This window comes from Oxyura jamaicensis, chromosome 4 (assembly GCF_011077185.1).
Source record: "Oxyura jamaicensis isolate SHBP4307 breed ruddy duck chromosome 4, BPBGC_Ojam_1.0, whole genome shotgun sequence".
In the NCBI taxonomy this organism is placed as follows: Eukaryota; Metazoa; Chordata; class Aves; order Anseriformes; family Anatidae; genus Oxyura; species Oxyura jamaicensis.
The window spans coordinates 50,452,018-50,461,774 of NC_048896.1; positions in this window are offsets into that span (position 1 = coordinate 50,452,018).

Genomic DNA, 9,757 nt, shown 5'->3' on the forward strand with positions numbered 1-9,757 from the left:
AGGCTGCCAAGTCTGCAGTCAGCTGGAGGACATAACTGAGTCTGTACTGGGGCCATACCCTGTCAGGGCAGGCAGAAATCCTGCTCTATGCATTTGGCTCCATAAATAAAGGATTCTTTTTAATGCATAGAAAGGCACAAATTCACCTCACCTCATGGGTTTACTTCCTTTCCTGCAATGCACTGAAGAAAGAGCCAGGCTTTGTGCCCATTCCCCCAGCTGTGCTTGCCAGCGTGCCTCCCTGCGCCTGCCCAGGGCACTACCTCTGATGCTCACCACCTGCTGCATGACCCAGAGGATACCTTCGACTCGGAGAATCATACTCAAAACAACAGAATGAGAAATACTAAATTCCCATGGATAAAGGTCAGCCAAAGACGCAAAATTAACCCAAGTCTATATAGACGTGAAAACAAGGTTCTCTGAATAAAGTTACCCCACAGCTATGAGACAGCAACCTGAAAGAACTGCGCACTCCTAGAATTTTCTATGTTCCTGCTTTGTAGCCCACCTATGACATGGTAAGGAGGAACTCATGGCTTACAGCCAGGGCACTTGGATTGCAGGTTCCAGCCCAATATACTCTTCTTGATAAAGAAAGGAAGAGTCCTCTGGTAATTCAAGCTCGGCACTGAACACTATTCAGCACGATTTAAGGCAGACTGCCTGTCTAATTAGTGATGGCAGAGTGGGATCTGGCAGACCTGCTGGGGAAAAGGAGTTCCTGGAAACAGTTCTCTACTTGTGAAGCTGAGGTAAGGGCCTCTCGCCACAGCAGTTACTTTCCCATTTTAATTGCACACACTTCACCATAACATTTGCTCCAAATTACAATAATTTTTTAAGGCAAATAAGATCTCAGTTATTTAATAGCCAAGACCAGGCAGTCTGTGCTTTAAATATGAAACAAGTTTCAGGTAATGCATATTCCTCCTAATATAAGAACACAAAGGTGCATAATAACAAACTCTTAAGCACTCATTATTGCTTATTTCCTCCTGTAATCACCTAAGTACACTCTACAAACATCTAACATCTAATTTGGTAGCATTTTATACTCACTTTGTATTCATTTTGTCTGGAAATAATGTTAACCTAAATATCCTGTCTTTCTATCATCAAAATTAAGTACATTGGTTTAAGAAATACCTTCCAAACATATATACTGTTCTCCTCTGATAAAACTATACAGTAATGTAATTTAACTTTCAGATGTCTCAAAATACTTAATACTTCCAATGAGACAAACTGTTAGACCAAGCACAATATAAAAATTGTCGTATGTTCACAGTTAATCAAATAAAGAAGTGTGCCCGCTGTTGGCTGTAACCTGTTAACAAATTTACTACAACTCTTCTAACTACCCCAAAAAGAAATTTTGTTCAACTTAAAAGGAAGCACAGGCATCTCAAAATAAAAGTGCTGTGCATCCCTACATAGAAACATGTCAACAAAAAGCAGTGCTCTACTCCAGAGCAGATGGCAGCATGCCACGCACAGCTAGCAGAACTCTTCATCAGACAGGCCAGAGCGTATGCTGATCACAGACACATTAACACCTGTCCATGAATATCGTGCCTATAGTTCCCAGAAACAACCACACACACAAAAATAATAATAATAAAGACACTACATTTCACCAGCAACGTTATACCCTAGTAACTTAACATAGATGTTTTGACAAGGCTAATGGGCTCAAAGTAAACTACAATATAGCTTTCATAGAAGTTTGAACATCTTTTACATACATATTTCTTCAGACTATATGTTCCCTTAAGAATTACCTCAAGCTATTCAATTAAACATGTGAAAAAATGAAAAACATTATTATTATTATTTTAACTGAGGCTTAAATGTAGATGTTTAATTAGATGTTAAATTCTTTACATATTATAACTACAGATTACTTTCCCTTGAATTCAAGCAGGCTGTGATCTTGAATTCTGAATATCCACTTATGACTACAAATGCACCCTAGGTACCATGGATATGGGTAGCCTGTTAATTAAAATGCATGAAAAAAAATACAAAAGAAGTCAATGCCTTTTGTAAAAGCAGAATATTCTGTTATATCTGTTTTAAAGGATGATCTTTTCAATTATCTCTGTCCCTACTAGGATGAAGAGCTTCGAATTTTAATAAATTCTTAATGTTCCAAGGAAAAGTTGAGCTGCAAGAAACTTTTCCTCTTTACAGTGTAATGTGTAACACTTGCCACGATCAGGATTTTCAAAAGAAATTGCCTTTCCAGTTCTCCCATATGGTCAGCTATGCATGAGAACCTATAAGGTAAAGAACATGAAAAGCTAACTGCATCATTAAGAAAACTAAATCATAACTGCTTTACAATAAGGTAACCTATAAGGTTTCTACTTCCTGGGCAAATTAGAACCCAAGTGCAGTATCTTCATGAACCAAAGCCAGGCAGACCTCAAGCTGCAAAAACTTGGCAATATCCTTTTAAAACTAGAATTAAGTATTGCTAGCAGAGAAAGAGTGAAATAAGCTGTCATTATATTTTGATTATCCCAAATACAATAAATATTTGAGTAATTAATGGAAATTTGTTTCTCTGTGCAACCATTCCTGACATCATCTCAAATTTTCAGAGCAATGTAATTTAATCATCTGGGAAATTACTTGCACTGCCATGTATGGTCTCACAGAGAAGGCTGCAGTACTGTTTGGTAAGACAAAAGCGAGATGCTCTAACAGGATTTCTCCCTTCCGCCTGACAACTAGACTCAAGTTCAAGGTCCATAACTAAGATAAATATACAAGGCTCAGCTGTGCTCACCATGGCTTTAATTTTACATCAGGATAATTCCACACTCACTTAAATGAAACTCTTCCTGCTTTGCACTACCTAAAATCAGTACTAGGATAACACAATAATTGTGGAACTGTACTTTTGTTTACAGCTTTAAAGAAGGATCAGCTTAACAGAATAATCAGAATGTTATTTTAACAATAAATATTAAAGCCAAGAACTACGTAAAGTACAAATAATAATCCCAGAATTGATTTAGTTGACTGACACAATTTACATATACATAGTTTATTTTCCTTATGACACCCTGGCTTCTAAATATGCTCAAATTCTGATTCATAAAATCATTATACTAATCTCAGTGAAAGGAAAGCTGTCTGAACCCTAAACCATTTTGCCTATCTACATAATAAAACATTTTTACCTTTTACTTTGGATCCAAATTTTGAATCAGTATAACAACTTCCAAGTCATATCAGTTTATATCATACATTCCTACTGCACCTTTATCTTTCTAAATAGCAAATTCAGTTCTTGTAACTGAATAGGAAACATCCCAAAATAAGGAAGGGATTCCAATGGAAATACAATCATTCAGTCAGAGAAATAAAAGCTGAAGGACCCTATCTGTCACCTAGTTCATTTCTTTGCCCTTCAGCAGTACACAATAGTGAACTTTCTCCAGCATTTCATTTATAAATATCCAATAGGTATTTTCTTCATTAGTAGCTCCATATTTAAATGCATTCAGTTTAGTTTAAAATATTTGTGAAGTCTTCAGAATTGAATATTTACTGTCCTATCTGAACATGCACACACACATCTTAACCAAAGCCTACAGGAAGCTTCAAAACCAAAAGGGAGTGGGGGGGGGGGGGTAACAAAAGGTTAGAACACACAGTAAATGGTTAAAATGGAGAGAAGTAAAACAGATACAAAATGTTAATAGCTCTGCTTTTGCAGTTAGACAGTGCATAAAAAGGCAAATTATACAGAGACAAAGATAGAAATTCCCTATGTGTATCCGCACCACCACTCAGGATCAGAGGATTAAAATACCATGACAAGGGCACAGCACAAATATACTACTGGCTGTAGACACTGACCGAAGACACTGACAACCATTCCAGGTTATGTGTTCTCCATACCAGGAGAAGAGGAAATCAAGGGCACAGTCATAATTCTTGCCTCCCCTGTATTTTCCTCACATAAATCCTCCCATTCAAAACAAGCAGCTGGATGCTACCCTCCTAGCTTAGAGGAGCTGCAAGACTTCAGAAAAGCTCAGCACCTTTAGCACTCTGTATGGAAATAGGGACAATGTGGGGGCGAACTTTGCATAAGCAGCGGTAGGTAAGACAGTACCGTCACTTCTCTTGCATAAAAGCCTATAGTTAGAACAAAGACTGAAGGAAAGAAAGAAACAAACAAAGAACCAAAGAATCAAAGAACACACACCATAAACCTTCCACCAGAATTTTACAGACCAAAATAGTATGCCTTATTGCAAGGACATTATGTCAGACCTTAACAGCATGTGACACACAACAAAATCTGAGGAAGGCTGAAGTCAGCCACTGATGCAAAACAGACCCTCTGTTTCTGTGCACAGGCTGGTCATGGACACAGACTTCATACCTGTGGTGCAAAATTCACATTAGTTTTGCATTGTTGACCTTCCCACAAAGAGCACTGGAAACCTAGAGATACAAAGCACTATAGAGACAATTTATAATTTCTTTAGTATTATAATCACAGCAGCAATAGTCATAACTGATTCACCTTGATGTGACTGGAAAATCAGTCCTTTTAAGTTCTGTTGTAAAACAAAAGGGGAAGGAATCTTATATGGAACAGAAGGAATATAAGGTGGGGGTAGTTAAATAGCATTTTTGAGTTATAGTCACCAGTGTAAGCGACCAGATTCTTCAGATATGAATGGGGAAAAAAAGTCTATGTAGAAGAAATAACCAGACTTCTGAACAGGATGTCTTTCTCCTTCTACTTGAATACAGCAAGTCCTCCTGCTCCAAGAGATTGATAAATGCCTCTACCAACAAAGCCACTGATGGGTTCATGAAGGATATATAAATGAGTTAATTGGGGAATTGACAAAAATTGCAAGAGGTGATTCTGCAAAACAGTTACTGCTCCTACTCATGAGCACTCTGCCCACCTCTCATAATAAAACTGTTTGTTGGAAGTAATAATAATTAAAGTGCATAAAAGTTTATCAATACTCTGTGTCCTTGAACTAGGCTGCACCCAGTACTACACAAATTTCTTCCTGAAAACTTGACCATTTATCTCATTCTCAGGGGATAATTAAAGAAGGAAAAAAAGTCAAAAGGAAAATAAGTTTTAGTGCTCTGTATCTGAGAAGTTTGCTGACAATACTTAACGACAAGGTGTTATAAACACAAGAAAATAGGATTGACAACAAGGATAAAGAAAATAAGAGATTGCAGTCCCTAACTTAAAAGCCAGCTCTCACACTCATGACTTTTTACTTCAGTCTCACCCAGAACAGCTGTTGCTCCTCTTATGACAGTGTAACACCTAACTGCATTTTTCTGCATTTTCAAATATTTGTTCATCATTTGATTTGAATTATTAACTCCACTGCCAGCCTTCTTCATTCATAATTCACCCCCTACTGACAAGACTGAAGAGAGAGAGAAGGGAAAAAAAAAAAAAAAAAGGAAAAAAGGTCAGAGACTTACTAGTGGTTTGGATATTCAACTGAAGTACAGAAGAGCCAGGCTTGAGAAGCAGGTCCTACAGTTCTTTCATTATTTGCAAAGGAAGATAGCTTTAACAAGAAAAAGTTCCTGGTCAACCAAGATATCTGTCAAAATCTAGCTAGGGCAACAATTTATACATCTTGGTTATTCTCATAAATCCAACTATTACCATGAGTAATTTTCTCCACTGCCTACAATATTCAAAGTCTAACCCACAACGCAAAAAAATAAGACTTCTGAACGTTAACTGCAGCAATGCCGCTTATTTACCCTTGCATAGGCTTAAATGGGTCCAGATTTCATCCCAGAACTGCTATTCGTACTTGCTTTGTTTACATTTAGTAATTGTTACCAGTGCAACTATATTATTCAACAACACCATAGCAAGGTCTTAAAATAGACAGAGCCTTAGACTTATCCTGATATCATATTTCCCAACAAGCCTTCTTAAGAAAAGGTGCTCAGCTCCATCTGCTGCTAGATTTAGATTATTTCTCCTAACAGGCTGAGGACGGCACAACAGAAAGGGATTTATCTTCCATTCTTTAAGCATCTTATACATACGCAAAAGGCAATCGTCCAAACTATGCAGATAGCTAGGTAGATAACTATCAAAGTGGAAACCATACATCTTCCCCACGTATTCATTCACACTTGATTACCACATCTCATTACTGACCTTGGCAGTGGCACTTCCCATCCTGGAAGACCCATCTTCAACTCAGAAGCAAATTTGTTGTACTTTTTCCTTGTTTGCTATGATAATTATAAACACAGAAGCCAAAGTGCACCGAAGCTAAACTGTCTTACAAGATTCAATTAACCACTTCAAATAGCTATTAAAAGTCACTGGAGGTGAGGGGGAAGCTAGTCTACTAAATATTAATATGTTAATTCTGACCCTGTAATACTATGAAAATCCACCCACTAATTACATTGCTGGAAGTTATGGATCACTTTAGAGGTGGGTGTTTTGCACTGGATGAGATCCATATTCTGTTAATAAAGGAATGAATTCATTTAAAGAAAGTATTTTAAAATTATTTTAGAAGTTCCAAAATATATAATCATTACTTTTTCTTCATTTAGTATGCATTGTTTGGACTAGTGAAATATTTCTAGCTAACAGCCAGAAGAGTAAAGAGATATGTAAATGCTATTAAAATATAATTGAATATAAGCATTTAAAGTTATAACATTCAGCATTAGATTTTTTGAAAAAAAGTCTTGCAATATAAACAAAATATACACTTATGTAAAAAAGATTTTAATCGCCTGCATAGAGCCACTTGTGTAACTAACATATGACTTTTTTGTGCCACTGAAGGAATAGTAATCAACATAAATAAATCAACAAGGCCTTAAAAAAAAAACTTCACACACTATTCCTTTTTCACAGGCCTGATTATGATATTTTTACATGTCTATTTCCTTTTATGTTTATGAAGCAGAAATGGATTTACACTGAAGTAATTCAAAATAGAGCAGAGACCATGTACATGGAGGCAGAGCTCTCCATGTACTTGTGTGAGGTTTTGTTCATCTAAGCCCAAGAACAAAGTGCTTTGTAGTACAGTAGTTTAGTGGAAAAATGAAATATTCTGAAACACTTTGGCTGTCAGTCACCACCTTTAACTGTTTGTTACACTTCTATCTCCCTGAGCTTTTCATCAGGGGAGACACTGATTTTTCTGGCACATTCTCCCTTTCCTCATGAACAAGATAAATTGAGGCATCTAATTAGCACACTGAGAGGGCAGATTCAGAAACAAAACACTTTTTCCTGCTCATATGTTTTGTTTGTTTGTTTGTTACCATGATACAATCTAGGATAAATCTATTTTCCCAAAGTAGGAGGGTTTTTTGTTTGTTTGTTTCTCATTTTGTTTTTTGTTTTTCAAATAACCGCATGGTTGCGAACACCTTTCCAAAGGTCCTTTGCTGCCCTCATGTGTTTCTCAGGAAAAAACAACTCAGCGTCTCTGCACATAGAAAGCTTTTCCGAGTGAGACAACAACTTCTCCTGTTATGAACAATATGCAGTCGATGGAAATAAAAACTGAAAAATAACTAAAAGTTTGTTGAATTCTAAACAAGCCAACTGATTTACAAGAATGAAATGATTATACATTAAAAATAAGAAAATATCTTCAGTTTAAGATAATTATACTTTACTCATCTTTTATCATATTTAACTTCTTTCCCATTCCATTATACCATCCTATACAAAATAAAATCATGAGACCGTTACAGTAATAAACCCTCCTGTATTCCTATGACCACTACATCCAGAGCAATGGTTCCCAAATCAAGCTTTCTTTTGACATTCCTTGTGAGCCACTGCCCTGCACTCCTGCCAAAAAAAAAAAAAAAAAACTGTTTAGTTGCTCACTTTAAGCTAGCAAACACAGGATCTACAGGATCTAAAGGAGAAGCTAGAAGCTATTCAAGCCCTGCACTGCTTTTGGTACACGCATAAAAATCTTAGTCAGGTTGGCAGAATAGGATGGAAAAAACAAATCAAAATAAACCAAAGATCAAATTGAAGATGTGATCTGAAACCTTTCCTTTGTTATCCCAATTTTGTCATTCTTAGTCTTGCTTTGGAAAACCACAGTGATATTCACGAAAGCTTTTCAAGTACCATTCAGTAGTTTGTGATGTCCAAGAAAATACAGCCAACATCAAAATACTTCTACCATTCTAGTCACAGAAAACAGCAAAGTCCATTTTATGAGAGGGGGGAGGAAATTAAAATTATTATGCAACATGGAGGACTCCATAGTGCTTTTGATAAAAGCTATTTAAAATTTAAATTTTAAGTTTTCCGGTCACACATGATGAGGTGGCAGACATCACTAAAGCACTCATATGATGAAATCACCCAGCATCTCCTCAAACAGGAGTTAAAATTTTAATGAGGAACAATTCAAAACATTTTAAAAAATAAATAAAATCTCAGAAGCCAGCAAACCCAGGTATCTCAGGTATTTGAGCCATGACTGACAGCATAGGGAGTGGTGCAGCTTTATCGCCTCAGAGCCCACCAGCTGGGCTGTGGGCCTACCTCAACCAACCCTGCACCCAGCAGGCACGCTCCACACACTGGAGCTGTTAGTTTGAAACTTAGTTTTTTTGTTTTTTGCTTGCTATGACTATATATACACCTACCCATCTAGAAATTAAATATCTGGGTGTCTTATGTTTCATATGCTATAATTTCTCTTTCAAATTTGTATTATCAAGTAAAATGCTGCATGCTACAAAAACTAGGTATTGGCACAACGCTTTACAGAGTGCATGCTGACACAAAGTTTGGTGTTATACAGCACAGTCATGACCGCAAAACTTCTCACTCTGTAACTTAAACCTTCATCATTCAGAACTGCGTGTTTTCCTGCTGCTACCAGGGGATAGGGCGTGTATGTTTTCATGTCGTTTGTAGCAAGATGGTGGGAGAAAAAGTAACAGAGGCAACTGAAAAGTAACACATTAAGTTTAAACACAGAAGTGCTCTATTTACAAACATTGAATATGTAAAGCACTTGACAATGGAAATAAACAAAATAGAATTTTGTTAACTTACACCTGCATAACAAAAAGCTTTAGATGCCAAATACTAACCTGCTTTCTTAAATATCAGCACTTGAACAGTTTCTAAAGAAACAGATCAGCTGCCATGTGCACATGCAGTTAGTTCTTTCAATTATTTTGTTCTACTGTAACAGGTGTACTGGATACCAAAGGCTGTGAGGATTGGCTTTGTAGTGCATTCACACCCCAATAAAGCCTTCCCATGCTAAAGGCCACAAACTAAGCTGCTTCAAGAACTACTCCTTCTCCTTCCTAATTAGAGTCGAGTTTGCATGCATCAACTCATTTTTCTGTCAGGGAAGGCTTTGCATTCATTTTCAACCTCAGACTTAATTGAACTCTCAGCTCCTCTTTTCCCCTCGTTTTTTTCCCTGAAGCCTGCAGCTGTTGTTGCACATACCGGCACAGCCTGCCTGCTGCACGGCACGGCTCTCGTACAGCCTCACGGCTCATCTCCCACACCGAAAAACACTGCCTGAAACACGAGTTTTCTCCAGGAACTGCCAAGCATCCGAAACTCAACAAAACCCGGGCCAGGACACGCAAAAGCAGCACCAGCCCAGGACCACCTCAAACAGCACACCCGGCCCCTGGGGGGCGGCGGCCATTTTATGCTCCACCCTCTCTGTCCCCCTCCCTCCCTCCCTCC